Source organism: Grampus griseus (genome assembly GCF_964374135.1).
Source record: "Grampus griseus genome assembly, chromosome: 2".
NCBI lineage: Eukaryota > Metazoa > Chordata > Mammalia > Artiodactyla > Delphinidae > Grampus > Grampus griseus.
The window spans coordinates 65,549,857-65,571,388 of record NC_139018.1 but is presented as its reverse complement, the minus strand read 5'-3'; positions in this window follow the sequence as shown (position 1 = coordinate 65,571,388).

Sequence of the window (21,532 nt, the reverse complement as noted above, 5' to 3'; positions counted from 1 at the left end):
AAAGACATGCTGTTGTAGAGATGTAGACAGATATTTAGAAGGTAAATAAATACATAGGTATATCGAGAAATAAATATTTGCATATAGAGGATGTTAATAACTGCTGGGTAGTGGAAGAGTTTTAAAACTTATTGAAGTACAGTGTGCATGCAACAACTGTAGGCGTAGAACTCCTACAATTTTTTACAAATGATACGTGTATAATCCACATCCAGATCAAGGGACAGAATATTACCAGCCTTCCTTAAACTATTCATCTTCCACCTTGAGGGTAACCCCTTCCTATTTTCTAACAGCATGGAGTAGTTTTGCCTGCTTTGGAATTTTATATAAATTGAAATAGTCTGTATGTACTATTTTGTGTCTGACTTCTTCTGCTCAGCCTTTTGTTGGTGAGATTTAGCCACATTGTATGTAGTCGTAGTTCTTTCATTCTCATTCTATCTTTGCATATGCCTTGATTTATTTATCCATTCTGTTGTTGATGGGTTTTGGGAAAATTTCTAGTTTAGGGTTCTGTTTTGGAAAAACCTATGGTTCTCCTCCTGTATCTTTTTCTTTCACTTCTGACACGTGTGGTCACCAGATGTGTGGGATTTTTCTCCACACCAAGCAACTCCCTATGACACCAGCTGGATATCCTGCAATTAAACTCAATTCTGGCACTATCTACCTGGAGATAGTGAGAGATCCCACAGGTGAAGGGCTCTGTCCCATAATGCTGCCCCTCACTTCAGGTGCCAATCACAAGTACTGGGTCCCCAGGTTACCCATAGCTTTTGTCCAACTTGGCTGCAAATTGGAGGTTCTCATCACTTCCTTCCCCTGGGATTTGATTATTTGCTAGAATAGCTCACAGAACTCAGGAAAACACTTACCAGTTTATTAAAAGATATGATAAAAGATACAGATAAAAAGCCAAATGAAGAGATATATAGGACGAGATCTAGGAAGGTCCCAAGAACAGGAGCTTCTGTCCCAAGGGAGTTGGGGTGTGTCACTCTCCCTATTAGTAGACATGTTCACCCACCTGAAAGCTCTCCAAAACCTGTACTATTGGGATTTTTATGGAGGCTTCATCACACAGTTAATGTTCAATCATTAACTCCATTTCCAGCCCCTCTGCCCTCTTTAGAGAAGAGGAGGACAGGGCTGAAAACTCCAAGCTTCTAATCATGGCTTGGTCTTTCTGGTGACCAGCTCCCATCCAGAAGCCATCAAGGAGCCCACCCTGAGTGCCTCACTAAAACACAAGATGTTCCTAGTGCTCTTATCACTCGAGAAATTACAAGGGTTTTAGGAGCTCTGTGTCAAGAACCAGGGGCAAAGACCAATAAATATATTTTCTATTATCTCACAGGTTCATATGAGTAATGCTGCATAAACATGCTTGTGCATGACTTTTGGTTAATAGATGTGTTTCTACTGGGTACTTGCTTGAGGCAGAGATGCTTGGTCACAGGGTGTGCATGTCCTTTGGACAGTGCTGGTCTTCCAACATGGTTGAGCAGTCTACAATCCCACTGGCAGCAGTTGAGAGCTGTTGCACAGAGCTGCTGATCTTACCTGTCCTTTACATTTTAACCATTCCAGAGAATATGTAGTAACATCACATTGTTTTAATTTGCGTTTTCCTGATGACCACTGTGATAAATGTAAAAGCACATTGCCACAATAATCAAATCCTCATAACAATTTGTACTGATGAGGAAACTGGGCTTCAGCGGATTTGTGATTTACTCAAGTTCACTCAGACTGGATGTGATGAACCAGGATTAAAAGACTAGGTTTTGCTCATTAGTGAAGCACATAATAATAGGCTTTTAGAGTCAGACAGGAGTTTTGAGATTATCCTATCCAAAAGTTTTTCACAGATGAAGTAATTGAGGTCCAGAGGGTTGGCTCTGTTCATTACTTCAGAGATCATATTACATTTGGGGGTTTTGTCTGGTGGGGTACAATGGCCTAGAGGTCTGAATTCAATTCACTACCTACCAGCTGTGTGGCTGAGACAAGTCACCTGCTTTCTCTAGGCATCTGTTTTTTTTCAAATTTTTATTGGAGTAAAGTTGATTTACAACGTTGTATTAGTTTCAAGTGTACAGTAGAGAGTCAGTTATACATATACATATGTCCACTCTTTTAGAATCTTTTCCCATATAGGTCATTACAGAGTATTGAGTAGAGTTCCCTATGCTATACAGTAGGTTCTTATTAACTATTTATTTTATATATCTTAGTATGTATATGTCAATCCCAATCTCCCAGTTTATCCCCCCCCCCACTTCTCCCCTGGTACCCATAAGTTTGTTTTCTACATATGTGACTCTATTTCTGTTTTGTAAACATGTTCATTTGTACCACTTTTTTTAGATTCCTCATATCAGTGATGACATATGATATTTTTCTTTCTCTGACTTACATCACTCAGTATGACAATCTCTAGGTCCATCTATGTTGCTGCAAATGGCATTATTTCATTCTTTTTTATAGCTGTGTAATATTCTATTGTATATATGTACCACATCTTCTTTATTCACTCCTCTGTCGATGGACATTTTGGTTGCTTCCATGTCTTGGCTATTGTAAATAGTGCTGCAGTGAACACTGGGGTGCAAGTATCCTTTTGAATCATGGTTTTCTCCAGATATATGCCCAGGAGTGGTATTGCTAGATCATATGTTAACTCTATTTTTAGTCTTTTAAGGAACCCCCATACTGTTCTCTATAATGGTTGTACCAATTTACATTCCCACCAACACTGTAGGAGGGTTCCCTTTCTCCACACCCTCGCCAACATACATTGTTTGTAGGTTTTTTGATGATGGCCATTCTGACCAGTGTGAGGTGATACCTCATTGTAGCTTTGATTTGCATTTCTCTAATAATAATTAGTGATGTTGAGCATCTTCTCATGTGCTTTTTGGCCATCCGTATGTCTTTGGAGCAATGTCTATTTAGAACTTCTGCCCAATTTTTGATTGGGTTGTTTGTTTTTTTTTGATATTGAGCTGCATGGGCTGTTTGTATAATTTGGAGATTAATCCCTTGTTGGTTGCTTCATTTGAAAATATTTTCTCCCATATTGTGGCTTGTGTTTTCATTTTGTTTATGGTTTCCTTTGCCGGGCAAAAGCTTTTAAGTTTAATTAGGTTGCACTTGTTTATTTTTGTTTTTATTTTCATTACCCTAGGAGGTGGATCAAAAAAGGTATTGCTGTGATTTATGTCAGAGAGTGTTCTGCCCATGTTTTCAGAGTTTTATTGTATCCGACCTTACATTTAGGTCTTTAATCCAGTTTGAATTTATTTTTGTGTATGGTGTTAGAGTGTTCTAATTTCATTTTTTTACATATAGTTGTCCAGTTTTCCCAGCACTGCTTATTGAAGAGACTGTCTTTTCTCCATGGTATATTCTTACCTCCTTTGTCATAGATTAGTTGACCATGGGTGTGTGGGCTTATCTCTAGAATTTCTACCCTGTTCCATTGATCTATATTTCTGTTTTTGTGCCAGTACCAAACTGTTTTGATTACTTTAGCTTTGTAGTATAGTCTGAAGTCAGGGAGTCTGATTCCTCCAGCTTCGTTTTCCTTTCTCAAGATTGCTTTGTCCATTTGGAGTCCCTTGTGTTTCCATACAAATTGTAAAATTTTTTGTTCTAATTTTGTGAAAAATGCCATTGGTAATTTGATTACTGTTTAGCCTCCATGTCTCTGTGGGGTTTTTTTACAGTGTTTTTCCTGTAATTTATTTCTAATCTCATTGTGTTGTGGTTGGAAAAGATGCTTGATTGATTTCAATTTTCTTAAATTTACTGAGGTTTTCTTTGTGGTCCAAGATGTTATCTATCCTGGAGAATGTTCCATGTACATTTGAGAAGAAAGTGTATTCTGCTGCTTTTGGATGACCTACAAATATCAGTTAAGTTCATCTGGTCTAATGTGTCATTTAAGGCTTGTGTTCCTTATTAATTTTGTGTCTGGATGATCTGTTCATTGGTGTAAGTGGGGAGTTAAAGTCCCCCGCTATTATTGTGTTACTATTTCCCCTTTTATGGCTGTTAGCATTTGCCTTATATATTGAGGTTCTCCTATTTTAGGTGCATATATATTTATATTTATATATATTTATATTATATTTATATGTATTTATTTTTATATCTTCTTGGATTGATCTCTTGATCATTATGTTCTGTCCTTCCTTGTCACTTGTAATAGTTTTTATTTTAAAGTCTATTTTTTCTGATATGAGTAGTGCTACTCCAGCTTTCTTTTAATTTCCATTTTCATGGAATATCTTTTTCCATCCCCTCACTTTCAGTCTGTACGTGTCCCTAGGTCTGACGTGGGTATGTTGTAGACAGCATGTATGTGGGTCTTGTTTTTGTATCCATTCATCCAGTCTATGTCTATTGGTTGGAGCATTTAATCCATTTACATTCAAGGTAATTACTGATAGGTATATTCCTATTGCCATTTTCTTAATTGTTTTGGATTTGTTTTCATCAGGCTTATTTCTTCCATTCTTCTTTCGTTCTCTTTTCTTGTGGTTTGTTGCCTATATTTAGGGTTGTGTTTGGGTTGATTTTCTTTTTTGTGTGTGTATCTATTGTAATTTTTTGGTTTGAAGTTCCCATGATGTTTTGACGTAGTGGTCTATATTATGTACCAAGTTGTTTTAAGTTGCTGGTCTCTTAATTTCAAATGCAGTTCACATTTCCTGCAATTGTCCTCTCTTCATGCTTGTGGTGTTGATATAATATTTATATGTAGATGATTTCCTACTATAACTTTATTTTTTAATTATTTTAAACATCTTTATTGGAGTATAATTGCTTTACAATGGTGTGTTAGTTTCTGCTTTATAACAAAGTTAATCAGCTATACATATACATATATCCCCATATCTCCTCCCTCTTGTGTCTCTCTCCCAACCTCCCTCTCACCCCTCTAGGTGCACACAAAGCACCGAGCTGATCTCCCTGTGCTATGTGTCTGCTTCCTACTAGCTATCAATTTTACATTTGGTAGTATATATATATATATATGTCCATGCCACTCTCTCACTTTGTCTCAGCTTACCCTTTCCCTTTCCCGTGTCCTCATGTCCATTCTCTACATCTGCATCTTTATTCCTGTCCTGCCCCTAGGTTCTTCATGACCTTTTTTTTCTTAGATTCCAGATATATGTGTTAGCATACGGTATTTTTTTTTTCTCTTTCTGACTTACTTCACTCTGTATGACAGACTCTAGGTCCATCCACCTCACTACAAATAATTCAATTTCTTTTTATGGCTGAGTAATATTCCATTGTATATATGTGCCACATCTTCTTTATCCATTCATCTGTCGATGGACAATTAGGTTGATTCCATGTCCTGCTTATTGTAAATAGAGCTGCAATGACCATTGTGGTACATGACTCTTTTTGAATTATGGTTTTCTCCAGGTATATGCCCAGTAGTGGGATTGCTGGGTCGTACGGTAGTTCTATTTTTAGTTTTTTAAGGAACCTCCATACTGTTCTCCATAGCGGCTGTATCAATTTTCATTCCCACCAACAGTGCAAGAGGGTTCCCTTTTCTCCATAACCTCTCCATTATTTATTGTTTGTAGATTTTTTGATTATGGCCATTCTGACTGCTGTGAGGTGATACCTCATTGTAGTTTTGATTTGCATTTCTCTAATGATTACTGGTGTTGAATATTCTTTCATGTGTTTGTTGACAATCTGTATATCTTCTTTGGAGAAATGTCTATTTAGGTCTTCTGCCCATCTTTGGATTGGGTTGCTTGTTTTTTTGATATTGAGCTGCATGAGCTGCTTGTATATTTTGGAGATTAATCTTTGTCAGCTGTTTTGTTTGAAAATATTTTCTCCCATTCTGAGAGTTGTCTTTTCATCTCGTTTATGGTTTCCTCTGCTGTGCAAAACTTTTAAGTTTCATTAGGTCCCATTTGTTTTTTTTTTTTTTTTATTTCCATTTCTCTAGGAGGTGGGTCAAAAAGGATCTTGCTGTGATTTATGTCATAGAGTGTTCTGCCTGTGTTTTCCTCTAAGACTTTTATAGTGTCTGGCCTTACATTTAGGTCTTTAATCTTTGAGCTTATTTTTGTGTATGGTGTTAAGGAGTGTTCTAATTTCATTCTTTTACATGTACCTGTCCAGTTTTCCCAGCATCACTTATTGAAGAGGCTGTCTTTTCTCCATTGTATATTCTTGCCTCCTTTATCAAAAATAAGGTGACCATATGTGCGTGGGTTTATCTCTGGGCTCTCTATCCTGTTTCATTGATCTATATTTCTGTTTTTGTGTCAGTACCATACTGTCTTGATTACTGTATCTTTGTAGTATAGTCTGAAATCAGGGAGCCTGATTCCTCCAGCTCCCTACTATTACTTTATATTTGAATTTACTGGTTAGCTTTTCCATTTGGGATTTTCTTTTTTCCAGTTGTGGCCCTTTTCCCCCTCTGTCTAGAGAAGTTCCTTTAGCATTTGTTGTAAATGTGGTTTTTTTGGTGCTGAATTATCTTTGCTTTTGCTTGTCTGTAAAGCTTTTGATTTCTCCATCAAATCTGAATGAAAGCTTTGCTGGGTAGTGTATTCTTGGTTGTAGATTTTTTCCCCTTCATCACTTTAAATATATAGTGCCACTCTCTTCTGGCCTGCAGATTTTCTGCTGAAAATTAGCTGATAAGCTTATGGGGATTCCCTTGTACGTTATTTGTTGCTTTTCATATTTTTTCTTTGTCTTCAGTTTTTGTCAGTTTGATTAATATATGTCTCATCATGTTCCTCCTTGGGTTTATCATGCCTGGAACTCTCTGCACTTCCTTGACTTGAGTGATTGTTTCCTTTCCCATGTTAGGGAAGTTTTCAGCTATAATTTCTTGAAATATTTTCTCAGGCCCTTTCCCTTCCTCTTCTTCTTCTGGGGCCTCTATAATGCAAATTATGGTGCATTTAATGTTGTCCCAGCAATATCTGAGACTGTCCTCATTTCTTTTCTTTTTTCTTTATTCTGTTATGTGACAGTGATTTCCACCACTGTGTCTTTCAGCTCACTTCTTCATTCTTCTGCCTCCGTTATTCTGCTATTGATTCTTTCTAGTTTATTTTTGATTTTAGTTATTGTGTTGTTCATCTTTGTTCTTTAAATCTTCTACATCTTTGTTAAACATTTCTTGTATCTTCTTGGTCTGTGCCTCCATTCTTTTTCTGAGATTTTGAATCACCCTTACTATCATTACTCTGAATTCTTTTTTGAACAGATTGCCTATCTCCTCATCATTTAGTTGTTCTTGTGGGTTTTTATCTTGTTCCTTAGTCTGCAACATATTTCTCTGTCATCTCACTTTGTCAAACTTTCTGTATTGTGGTCTCCTTTATGCAGGCTGCAGGATCATAGTTCCTCTCGATATTGGTGTCTGCCCCCTGGTGGGTGAGGTTGGAACAAGGACTTGTATAGGCTTCCTGGTTGGAGGGACTGGTGCCTCTGTTGGGTGGAGCTGGGTCTTGTCCCTCTGGTGGACAGGGCCATGTCAAGGGGTGTGTATTGATGTGGCTCTGAGCTCTGTATGACTTTAGGCAGCCTGTCTCCTGATGGGTGTGTCTGAGTTCCTGTCTTTTTGGTTGTTTGTCCTGAGGCTTTCCAACACTGGAGCCTGCAGGTTGTTGGGTGGGGCCGGGTCTTGGTGCTGAAATGGGGACCTCTGGGAGAGCTCATGCTAAGCAGTATTCCCTGGAGCCTCCACTACTGGTGTCTTTGCCCCCACAGTGAGCTATAGCCAACCTTTGCCTCTTCAGAAGACCCTCCAAGAACCCTAGGTAGGTCTAGCCCATGTTCCTATGGAAGTACAGCTTTTTGCTGGGTTCCAGTGCACATGAGACCTTGTGTGCATTCTCCAAGAGTGGAGTCTCTGTTTCTCCCAGCCCCGTGGAGCTCCTGCACTCAGGCCCCAGTGGTATTCAAGGCTAAATGCTCTCAGGGTTCTTCCTACTGATGCCAGACACTTAGACTGTCTTGGAGGGCTATTTTTATGTGGGAATGTCCCTCTGTAGCCTGTGTGGGTTTAATATCTTTTGGTGCAAGTGCTGTTTTTAGTACAGATGTCTGCCACCTCTTTCCTCAGTGTATGCTGACCAATATCCTCTTGATAGGATGTGTGACTGATATTATGGTGACAAGAGCCTGCACTGGATACTAAGCAAGATATTTGCTCTGTGGTTGTCACTGCCCTGTCAGAGACAGTGTCTGCTCCCTAGTTGTTGGAGTAGAGGCCCCCAGCTCTGTTTTTTCGCTGTGTTTCTTATCTGTCATGCGAAGTATGTGGGATTGGAGCACTCCCACTGGGAGAGAAGCCACTGAGTATTCCTCCTGTGGAGCTGTTCATCTGTGGGTTGCTCTGTTGTGTCCCCTTTCATCTATTTTGTGGGCTCACAAATTACACTGTTTTTGGCACTGCTCTCAGCCTCACCTTAACTGTGGGTATGCCAGCAATTGGCCCAGGTGTCTCTCAGGCATTGTTTTCACCAGCCTCTCTCCCCATGCACTGGTCCCTGCCTCCCTGGGCAATAGGAAAGTCTCCTGCCCCATCCCCATCAGGGTGGGCTCTCCCTTCCCTGGCCACTGCCACCTCCTCCACACCCCCTCCCTGCTTGGGTGAGCTCATATGCTTCGGAGCAGCCTCAAGAGCAGACACCTGTGGGTGGCCCACATGCAGAAGTGGGTCTGAAACCACAGCTGAGCCCCAGGGGTCATGCAACTAAGGAAGAAGAGCTGAAATCTCTCCTCACAGCTGTGCAAACCATGGATTTACACCCCTGTGACCAACATTGTAAACTCAGCACACGCAGAACATCTGAATGGACAGTGCATGCTCCTGCAGCTGAGATGGATCTAGCTTTAGCAGCTGTGGTCTTTGTGGGCATGTACATGTGGAGGCTGGGCCAGGCCAGAGTCTGAGCTGCCTCCATAGTGCCCACAAGGGGTCCAGTTCCATGATTACTGCAATCCTGGAACCTGACCTCAGTGGATCTACGCTAGTGGCATGGTGTAAACAATGCCTGAGAGTCACCTGGGCCAACTGCCGGCATACCCACAGTTAAGGTAGGGCTGAGAGCAGTGCCAACAACAGTGTAATTTGTGAGCCCGCACACGGCAAAAGGGGACACAACAGAGCACACCCACAAATGAACAGCTCCACATCCTCCTACTCCTCCGCCATCTTGATTCCCCTCCATCTGTTCTTTAATGAGGGCTCTGTGGGCTCAAAAATGTTTTTGTAATTTAATTTTTATCTTATAGTTGATTTCCAATGTTGTGTTAGTTTCAGGTGTACAGCAAAGTGATTCAGTTATACATATACATATATCTATTCTTTTTCAGATTCTTTTCCCATCTATATGCAGAATATTTAAAACAATTTTTTTTAGTGAATAATCTTTTTTAAACAATTTTATTTATTTATTTATTTATTTATTTATTTATTTATTTTGGACTGCGTTGGGTCTTCGTTGCTGTGTGCGGGCTTTCTCTCGTTGTGGCAAGTGGGGGCTGCTCTTTGTTGTGGTGTGTGGGCTTCTCATTGCGGTAGCTTCTCTCGTTGAGGAGCATGGGCTCTAGGTGAGCAGGCTTCAGTAGCTGTGACACGTGGGCTCAGTAGTTGTGGCTCGCAGGCTCTAGAGCACAGGCTCAGTAGTTGTGGTGCATGGGCTTAGTTGCTCCATGGCATGTGAGATCTTCCCGGACCAGGGCTTGAACCCGTGTTCCCTGCATTGGCAGGCGGATTCTTAACCACTGCACCACCAGGGAAGCCCTATATGCAGAATATTGAGTAGAGTTTCCTGTGCTACACAGTAGGTCCTTAGTTGGTTAATCTATTTTATATATAGTAGTGTATATATGTTCAAAAATGTTTTCTTGTGTGTTTATAGCCACCCAGAAGACAATTATGATAAAAACCTCAATTTCTTGTGGTTACAGCTGGCATGGACTTGAATGGTCCTCAAGCAGCCTGTCCTCCCTCTGTGCCATGATTGCTTGTCCTCAACTGGGCTCAGCTGTCCTCAGTTTTTGACCAATATTCCAGTGGTTTACTGGGTAGCTCCACCTGGATACCTACAGGCACCTCAACATGTCCCAACCCAAACATGTCCCCACCTCTGCTCCACCAACCCCTGTCTCCAGTCCTATTTGTAAGCCTGTTTCTTTTCCCTGTTTCCTCCTTTATTTGAAATTAATGTCACTGACCTCCACCTTTCATCTAAGCTACATTCCTTTCTCCTTTACTCCACTGCATTATCCCCAGTTCAAGGGCTCATCCCCATGCCTCTTTCTATTGGAACAGTTTTTCCAAAAGGGTCCATAGCTCCCGTATCTTTTTCCACTAATGCACCCTCCACAATCTTGCAGACTTTATCTTTCTGTATTATGATATGATTATGCTATAATCTTGCTAAAATAAAATAAAAACGTCTTTAGTGACTCTCTATGAACAATGAGGTAAAATCCAAATTCCATGGCTTGGCCTTCCAGGTCTTTAAAATCTGGCACCTGCCTACTTTGTACACCTGAGTGTAATTTCTTGTTGCTCATTTTGCTTAGCTGCTTCACCTACATGCCCCACTGCAGACCCTGTCTGCTCTCTAACCACGCTCCACTCCTGGCCTGAAACATGCATGTTCCACTTCATCTACTAGAAACTGCTGACCTGGAATGCCCTTTCTTTCTACACCTGTTAAATTTCTACTGATTTCCTCATCTGTGAGGCTTCTTTTTTTATTTTTTTTTACATCTTTATTGGAGTATACTTGCTTTACAATGGTGTGTTAGTTTCTGCTTTATAACAAAGTGAATCAGTTATACATATACATATGTTCCCATATCTCTTCCCTCTTGTGTCTCCCTCCCTCCCACCCTCCCTATACCACCCCTCTAGGTGGTCACAAAGCACCGAGCTGATCTCCCTGTGCTATGGGGCTGCTTCCCACTAGCTACCTATTTTACGTTTGGTAGTGTATATATGTCCATGCCACTCTCTCACTTTGTCACAGCTTACCCTTCCCCCTCCCCATATCCTCAAGTCCATTCTCTAGTAGGTCTGTGTCTTTATTCCCGTCTTACCCCTAGGTTCTTCATGACCTTTTTTTTTTCTTTCTTAGATTCCTTATATATGTGTTAGCATACGGTATTTGTTTTTCTCTTTCTGACTTACTTCACTCTGTATGACAGACTCTAGGTCCATCCACCTCACTGCAAATAACTCAGTTTCGTTTCTTTTTATGGCTGAGTAATATTCCATTGTATATATGTGCCACATCTTCTTTATCCATTCATCTGTCAATGGACAGTTAGGTTGCTTCCATGTCCTGGCTATTGTAAATAGAGATGCAATGAACATTTTGGTACATGACTCTTTTTGAATTATGGTTTTCTCCAGGTATATGCCCAGTAGTGGGAATGCTGGGTCATATGGCAATTCTTTTTTTAGTTTTTTAAGGAACCTCCATACTGTTCTCCATAGTGGCTGTATCAATTTACATTCCCACCAACAGTGCAAGAGTGTTCCCTTTTCTCCACACCCTCTCCAGCATTTATTGTTTCAAGATTTTTTGATGATGGCCATTCTGACCGGTATGAGATGATATCTCATTGTAGTTTTGATTTACATTTCTCTAATGATTAGTGATGTTGAGCATCTTTTCATGTGTTTGTTGGCAATCTGTATATCTTCTTTGGAGAAATGTCTGTTTAGGTCTTCTGCCCATTTTTGGTTTGGGTTGTTTGTTTTTTTTTTATTGAGCTGCATACGCTGCTTGTAAATTTTTGAGATTAATCCTTTGTCAGTTGCTTCATTTGCAAATATTTTCTTCCATTCTGAGGGTTGTCTTTTGGTCTTGTTTATGGTTTCCTTTGTTGTGCAAAAGCTTTTAAGTTTCATTAGGTCCCATGTGTTTATTTTTGTTTTTATTTCCATTTCTCTAGGAGGTGGGTCAAAAAGGATCTTGCTGTGATTTGTATCATAGAGTGTTCTGCCTATGTTTTCCTCTAAGACTTTTATAGTGTCTGGGCTTACATTTAGGTCTTTAATCCATTTTGAGTTTATTTTTGTGTATGGTGTTAGGGAGTGTTCTAATTTCATACTTTTACATGTAGCTGTCCAATTTTCCCAGCACCACTTATAGAAGAGGCTGTCTTTTCTCCACTGTATATTCTTGTCTGTGAGGCTTCTTTTATCTTACCTTTCCTTTGCTTAGGCCACCTTCACCTTCTCATCTCTGCTTTCACCTCAGTCATCATAAAGCTCTACTGCAGCACTTCTCACATGGTACCCTAGTCATTTGTTTCTGTCTCTAACTTCCCTACTTTTTGGAGATCCTCAAGCATCAGGGTTGGGTACATCCATCTCCGTATCTCCAGTGCTGAATGAACATAGATGCTCAGTGAATATGACTTGAGTGTACTAATGAATTTACTGAATCTGAGGAGGCAAAACAACAGACTTTCCTTAGTAGCAAACTACGAAGATACAACTTTCCTCCTTTCTCATTAATATGCTTGAGTTTCATTTCTTTGCTTTTCTCGTCATCAATATTTTGTTAACTAGGGGTTTGCAAGGATGGCACTTTTACGTACACTTTAAGTGCATCTGTTTGCAGTTATGGCATCTCGAATCTGAAGATTTGCATGGGGCTCCTTGAGGCTTTAACTTGAATATTATAGATGAAATTTCTGAAATCAAATTTATCTTAAAAAATAGAAGCCCAGAGAGTTGCCAAGTGGAGTGTGTATAACGGAGTGTGCTCTCTTCAAATGTGGTCTGCTCCTCTCTGTTTCCATTTTGCGGAGTGTAAAACTGATCCACTAAGCTAATTACATGATGGTGAGCATGTGATCAAGCATAATGTTGTTTTTAGAAAAATCTGGGACATATGAAAAAAAATCCAAACACATTTTAAAATTAAAATAATATAATGCCTGGTAAAACAAATAAAAACCTACAAATAAATCTCTGAAATAGAAAGCCCCAGATTGTTTATAAGCCCTTTTCTAGAAAATAAAAAAATTATAAAAGAATCAGTTACTCATAAATGTAGAAATGCTTCACCTTTTCCTTAAGGTATTTTATGTAGACATGATCATCACTCAAAAGTTTAGCTTTTAATTTAACTTTAAAACCTAAGAATGCTGATTTTTTAAAATGCTGCTATAAGAATACATTATCATAACGAGGAAGTGGCACTGTTAAGACAAAAGGGTCTCCATGATGTTCTTTACAATAATTAGGTAGATAACAGTGCAGTAGAAAAAGTTCATTTGAATTTTCCAAAATGGTTTTCCTCTCACAACATTCCAGATTTTTAACAAGTCCTAAATAAGTTTTAAAAGACAGAAATGTGCTGAAAGGAGAATTTTCAGGCCCATCACAAAAGGAAAAATTAATAAGGATTAAACATTTCTCACACTTGGTTCAAAAGTGTGTATTTTGGGGCTTCCCTGGTGGCGCAGTGGTTGGGAGTCTGCCTGCTGATGCAGGGGACGCGGGTTCGTGCTCCGGTCCGGGAAGATCCCACATGGCGCGGAGTGGCGGGGCCTGTGAGCCATGGCTACTGAGCCTGCGCGTCCGGAGCCTGTGCTCCGCAACGGGAGAGGCCACAGCAGTGAGAGGCCCGCGTACCGCAAAAAAAAAAAAAAAAAAAGTGTGTATTTTGATTTTGTTCTCACTTAAGTAGTACTAAATTATAATATGAAGCCCACGCTAGTAACTACTCTTCAATAGCCGCATTATCCAGGATTACTGGCATTAAATACTAAATTAGCAGTAGCTGTTATTATTTATAAATTCATTTTTTTTCTCTTTCTCTGAGTTCTATGAATTACACTGTGTAACCTCCCTTTTCTGAAGGGATATAGGGTGTCACAGTGTAAATAATTGTGGCCTAGAAACTGAAGACTTAGAGTCAACATGTGATTTGCCACCAAGTGGTTCTGTGACCTCTGATGAGTCACTCAGCTTTTGCTGACATCGGATTGGATTGGAACCAGACTGCGTGAGGTTGTTTCTAATTCTTATATTAAATGATCCTTCTTGGGCCCATATTAAAGAGGATTATGCCTTAAAACATATCACAGTTCAGTCCTTTCTCTACCATTTTTGTATTAAGACTCATCTAGTTGAAAGTGACTAAATCCATCTCAAACAGCCTGAAGCCAAAGAGACAATTTATTGGTTCCTAAAACTGAAAAGTCTAGGAGTGGATCTAGGTCTCAAAGTCTGGGGGGGGGGGGAGCTCCAAGGGCTCCAAATGTGTCATCACAATCCAGTTTCTCAAATTCTTCTTCTCAGCTCTGCTTTCCTTTGCCTTGGCTTCCCTCTTGGTTAGGCTGTCTTCATGAGGTACTCTCTGGCAACTCCAGACTTACCGCATCTTTACAGCAAGCAACACCAATGGGGAAATAAAGCATATTTTTAACAAAGGTCCCGAGTGGCCAAGTCTGAGTCTTGCCCTCTTTTGGAAGTGATGGGGGTCGGTGAAGATGGGGATGGTGGGGCATTTCCACATCAACAGAGAGGGGTGATTCCTCAGAGAAAACTGGTGTAAAGTTTGCATAAAAAGGGAAAGGGATGCTGAACAGACAAAAATAACAGGTGTCCCCTGGCAACTTTGCAACTTGGGCCACTTCTTTGTGCTGTGCATGGCTTTCCCTTTTTCTACACTGCCAGCTCCTCGGATAGCAAGAACCGTATTTATTCACTCTGTATTTCCTATCAAACCTACCACTATTCTTTGAAATGAGAAGTGTTTGTTAATAAAATAACTGTGGCAGCTATGGAAGTGGGACTCAGAGTGCAATGAACTGACAGCCAGCCTCCAGTTGCAGTGACTTGAGGATCTACCATAGCATTTGCGCCTGGGCCAGGCTGGGACTGGGTGACCCTTTGCAGTGACCAAACATGGCAGGGTTCTGGAGCCTGGCCATTTCTGCCCGATGCTATACTCCTCTGTGGGTGATTTTTTATTTGGAGCTTCCCACTGGGTTGGCCAATGCTTTGTTAGGTCTGTATGGCAGTCTGAGGTTCTTCCAGTTTGCTTCCTCCCACTTTCCTTTCATACATTTAGACCTGCAACTCGTCTAAAGGTTTTCTCTGTCCAATCTTGCTTCCTTCCCCTTTACCTTTCACAGGTGTTACCTCTCCCAGTAGACCTTATGCATTCCTAACTCTGCCTCAGCAGCTGTCTTCTGGGGGACCCAAACTGATGATGAAATAGGTTTTGGGCCTGGATTATTCAGCCCTCCTCTGGCAATGAGGACCCCCATCTTGGTGGTAAGCGGAGCACATATAGTCCCTGTCACAAGGTGGTGATTCCATTGCTAAAAATTTCACAGGTGTTGCTGTGGAGGGGGACACCCTGATTGCAACAATGATTGAGGACTTTGAAAAGTGCTGCGTGGAAGATGGGTGGAGAATAACATATATAAGGACAATGTATTTGGCTGCTGTTACTAGATTGAATTGAAACACTAGAGAAAAATAATGAAAAGCTAATGGCAATTAACAGATCAAAAATCAAGTGAGAAGTCCTGGGGACCTCGTTAGCAGCTTCAAAAGCAGTCTTTATCTTCTGCAGGAGGTAAGCAGAAAAAGCCAATAACCAACTCCAGACTTAGAATCATTGAGCTTCAGATGATTGAATGCTCAGTGGAGACAGACCTAATGAGCAGGGCACTAACTGGGAGAATCAGCAAGTTTGACATATGGGATAGGGAAGCATCAGAGTAGATAACCCTAAAGCTTTTGGCTCCCCAGATTCCTCTGAACATTCAGAGCCTGTGTAGGGCGCCTGGTCATCCCTACGTGGGAAGACACTGCTGGGACTTCTTCGCAGGAAGGCAATTGGGGGCTTCCCCTCAAGATCTACCTCTACCACTTCTGGCTGCCATGTTGGTAACTGGATCAAGTCTCAGTGTAACCCAGCTAAAGATGTGCTGAGCCTGAGAATTGAGAAATCATTTCCTAAATTAGCCAGCATATTCCAGCAGAAGCTGGGGAAGTGGCCCTGGGGATTAGATTTTGAAGGTGCTTGACAAAGGAGGCCAGAACATAGTACTGGATAAAGGAGACTTTATTGACTTAGAGGTACTCTGGAATATAGGATTTCGCCTTGGCAAGGACATGATATGCAGCCTTTGATTTGACAAATGTGTTTGTTACTTTCTATCCTAATGAAGAAAAGTGAACAGAAATAGTTCTCTTTGGTCCACATGGTATAGACAACAGTATATATTCACAGTTTTGCCCCAGGGCTATGTAAACTGTCATAATATAGTCCTAAGAGATCTGGACCATTCAATATCCTTCAGAATATCACATTTGTCCATTGCATTGATCATATTATGTAAATATGGCAGGTTGAGTAAGAGGTGGCTAGCATACTGAAAGCCTTGGTAAGATACATGTCCTCCAGAGGACAGGAAATAAACCATATGAAGATTCAGGGACCTGTCATATCAGTAAAATTTTAGGGACTCAGCAATCATAGAATCATAGACATGCTGGGACATCCCCTCCAAAGTAAAAAAAAAAAAAACCAAAAATATCCCCAAAACCCAAATTGCTGCATCTTGTAAATCTTACAACAAAGAAAGAAGCACAATGCCTGGGAAGTTTCTTGGGGTTCTGGAAGCAACACATTCCACACTTAGGAATACTGCTTCAGCCCAAATACCAGGGGCAGGGCTCTGTGGCAGCTCCAGGCTGCATGAACAAGCCCCGCTGCTTGGACTATATGATCAGGCATATTTTATGATTTTGAAGATGTCAGTGTGGAAAAGATACAGTGGAATTTATGGAATACCCCAGTTGGAGAATCTCAATGCACGCCCCTGGGGTTCTGAAAGAAGTCCAAGCTATCTGTGGCAGAGAGAAACACTCCTTTGAAAAACCATGAGGGGCAGTTGAGGTGATGATTGAGGGCAAGGGAAATTTAGAGTGAGAGTGGGAAGAAGGGCAGGGAGGCACACCAGCTGCAAGAAGGGCTGTAGCTCTTCTCAGGAAGAAAGACCCACTGGAGTCCTGGAGGGCTGCTCCTGATTGCAGACATGAATCCCTATGGCACAGGAGTGGCCTGTGGGCACCACGGAAGTGTGCCGCTTGGATCTCCCTTCAGGAAAGAACTTGCCGTTCAGCTGTGAGATGGCCGACAGCCTCCAGGGGCAATGCTTGCATAGAATGTCACAGCTTTTGAGCCAAGACCACACTCTTCCCTGGTGGTCCTCAGAGTGACTGAGCATGGTAGGCCTGCCAGGGCCTGACCTCTTCTGCCCAATGTGGAATTCCTCTGACACACAACTGACTCCCCAGGGTTTCACAATCTGAGACACTCCCTGCCCAATTCTTCCTCCCACTTTCTTTTCACAAATCTCAGATTTATATCCTAGTCTAAAGACTTTGCCAAATCCTGCTTCCTCTTTCTTTATCTTTCCTGGGCATTATGACCCATCGCCATCCAACACACAACTTCTAAAACCTCTTGCACTCCTATCTTCATCTTTGCATTTCATTCCTAGTTGCAATATCTAAATAACTTGATTCTGATTTTGGCTAAAGTCTACATTGCCCACCTGCTTCAGGAGCACTTGAACTTTCTTTCAACTTAATTCATGGAAACTGTTCACCTGTGCCCTGTTACACCAGAAATTTTGCTACAATCACTGTCACTTTCGCCTCATTTCTCAAAACTATAGTACAAGCCATAGCTTTGTGACCAACAGACTGGGGTAATGATTTAAACTTCAGGAGTCCTTTCTTTACTACTTTTTACATTTGAATGAAAATAAAATTTAGGTCTTCGCTACATACCTGTTATATCCTGCAACAGGTCTCTGTCAAAGGAGTTTTTGATTAGATGGTGAGGAGGGCATCCATACCACAGGAGGGCATGTGTACATGTGAGAAATATGAATACTTTGAATGCCAAGCATAGTTTTCTGTTCTTATATCATGTGTTTTCCATGCTATTCTCGAGTTAAAGTCTCCAAACTTATTTGGAATTATTTGTTGGTCTTTTCCGTCTCAGCAGTACCTCTGGAAGAACTTTGAAGATGTTTTATTTCACTGATATTTAAGGAACACTGATCTTAGAAAGGATCTGGTTTCCTTTTTCTTACCCTCTTATTTTTCCCCCACGGGTTTTAGACTTCTCCGTAACTTTTATTAAGCTATCTTTGAGTTCAGAAGGCTGCGAGAATTTTTCTTTTAAAAAGGAAAGCTTGCCTACCAGCCAGTTTTGTATTTTTCCCCAAGCACTCAACAGTCTAATCTTTTTCCCATTTAAAATGAGAAAGAGTTTAGCAAGAAATTGACTTGATGTTAGGACAGGAGCTTTGGGAAGCTTTAATCTCTATGACAGCTTTAACAAACCAATCCCGCTCGCCGACCTCCTACATTTTGAATAGGACCTGCTCCTTCCAGCCCTCCAGGTAGGATAGTAAGCCTCTAAAGCGCGTTTGTGAGGGCTCTGTATTCACTCTTTCTTTTGGTTTTCTCTTCCGTACTTTCAGGATCTTGAGTCTTTGCAACATATTCCCTAGTCCTTTAAAAGTAGAACTTAGAAAGGAAATGAGACTTTGGTTTGCCTTTGAAATATTTGCTCAAGTTTCGCTATCTGCACAGCCCCCAAAATGGTGATTTTGGGAAATGTTTGGAAATGCTGAGTCTTTAAAGGAATGCTTTGTTTTCTATTTTCACATAAAGAAACAAATGACATAAATTTTTTATGCTAAGGAGAGAGACTTTTGCCTCAGAAAAAGATAGCTTTATAATGATCTGTAATATTGTTTAGTGGTTACCAATAATTATCCATGCCAGTGGTCCTCAAACTTTAAGGACATCATAGTCACCTGGGGGGCATAGGCCCCACTCTCAGAATTTTTTATTCAATAGGTGAGAATCAAAAATTTGCATTTCTAACAGGTTCCCATGATGATGATGCTGGTCTGGGGACCATACATTGAGAACCATTGATCTATACCATTGCTCTCATTACCCAACAGGAAAAAAAAAATCCCTAAAATTTCTATGAGCATTCCTAATTGAACTAGAGTATTATGACCATTTTATATCATTACTGAATGAATTTAGAAGGGGAAGCAAAAAAAATTCTGATTTATTTTAGGACAATTAATTATTAAAATATAAAAACTGTCAGTTATCTTCTCTATCTGATCGGTGGTATTTCATTCCTTTGTTTCTTACGTGAAAAATATATACAGCCAATAATATATACTTGTAAAACAATAATGCCGCTAAAAAGTATAAGCTATTTTCATTGTCTTTATTTTTCTTTAGTTGTTCCAAGTATTTACTGGAGTCTGTTGTAATTAATGAATTTTTTCCATCTATTAATGTGGGGCTAATAGTATGTACTTTTTAGGGTTGTTATGAGGTTTAAAGAAGAGAGTGTGTATAAAATGCCTAACATAGTACCTGACTACTAACAGATGACCAAGAAACATCAATTTTTAGTTTTCATTTCTTTACCCATTTTAACACCACTAATTATTTGTGGGTACTTTAAAATACATGTATTCTACCCTGAAAAATCAGAGAAATAAGAGAAGAGAGGTACAAATTATTTTAATGTGGGATTATTTTCCATTAGCTATTACAGGCTTTTTTCATTTGTTTGTTTTCAAAATAGGAATAACTCCTTCCATGCAGACTAGGTATGTTATTTTAGACTATTAATGCAAACTCAATTTTTTTGATTCATACTATTCCCAAACCCATGTAACACCATCAATAATAGCTTCCACCTAGAATTGTGTTTGCATATCAGTACTAGGCTAAACACTTTATATTGCTTACTTTATTTCATCCTTATAACAACCCTATTAAGTTGTCGTTTCTGACTTTTACAGAAGTTAGTTCATTGCTATCTCCTCTTACCTATAGTGAAACCTCCACATGAGCAGCGGCTTTGTTTTAGGTCCTGCTGTAGCCCTGCTGCTTAAAAGAGTACTTGGCATATAATAGGTGTTCAAGGAGTATTTGTTGAAATAAATCCATGCATCATTAAAAGGAAATGAATGAAAGGAACTCTTCCCTGAGAGGCTAAGTAATTTGCCTCAAGTTCCTGGCCAGGTTAAAATCCAGGCACTGGATTTCAAGTTTTCCCTTTCCTGACCCCTAACATACAATGTAGAATAGGAGTTTCCTAAACTATTATTAAACCATCTGAGCTTCTCTATAATTTTCAAATGGTAACAACAGGGCATGTAATATTGAAATGTGCTTGAAAAGAAACCTGGAGTTACAAGTTTAAAAGAAGCTCAAGTTGAAGGTAAGCGAGTCTTTGGTAGAGAATGGTTGAGGGAGCAAGTTATTCTATGTATGTAACTTGTCTCTGCAGAACCAGATTGAAAATGTTAAGTCACCCAAGATCACCAATAGAAGGATCTCTCATTCTCAAACTGCTGAATGCCTGCAGCCATTCCTTCAGTGAAAGTGGTGGTTGAGGTTTTCTAGAGTCCATGTTCCCACTATAAGCAATCTTGATTCTTTGTTTTTGTTTTTTGCGGTACGCGGGCCTCTCACTGTTGTGGCCTCTCCCGTTGCGGAGCACAGGCTCCAGACACGCAGGTTCAGCGGCCATGGCTCACGGGCCCAGCCGCTCCGTGGCATGTGGGATCTTCCTGGACCGGGGCACAAACCCGTGTCCCCTGCATCGGCAGGCGGACTCTCAACCACTGCACCACCAGGGAAGCCCAGCAATCTTGATTCTTGATACTTCTCCCTCATATTCTGAATATGGGTCAAAGGAACAATAGTTGACCACATTAGTATTGAGTAAATAATATCTGCAGATTTCGCTGGGTTTAGTTCTATGTTATAAATACGTTTAAAATCATAGCTCACAATACAAGATTTCTTATTGCACTGAAATTCCAAAAAATTTGTCTTCTTCCTTTAAGAAAAAAAAAAAAAAGAAAGAATGTGATCACATTTTACTCGTATATCCCAAACATTTACATGAGAGGGAAATAAACTATTTTATCTCAGCAGTTATTAATTTGGGTTGTTGTTACACAAAGCTGAAGTGATTTCATATACAGTATATTTTACTTTGGTAAGTTCAATATTTCATTTTAGAAAAAGTTAAGAATAAAAAGTCATAATAGGGACTTCCCTGGTGGCTCAGCGGTTAAGAATCTGCCTGCCAATGCAGGGGACACGGGTTCAAGCCCTGGTCCATGAAGATCCCACATGCCGTGGAGCAACTAAGCCCGTGCGCCACAACTACTGAGCCTGTGCTACTGAGCCTGCATGCCACAACTACTGAGCCCGCACGCCTAGAGCCTGTGCTCCGCAACCAGAGAAGCCACCGCAATGAGGAGCCCGCACACCACAACAAAGAGAAGTCCCCACTGGTGGCAACTAGAGAAAGTCCATGTGCAGCAACAAAGACCCAATGTAGCCAAAAATAAAAATAAATAAAATTTAAAAAGTCATAATAAACCAAGA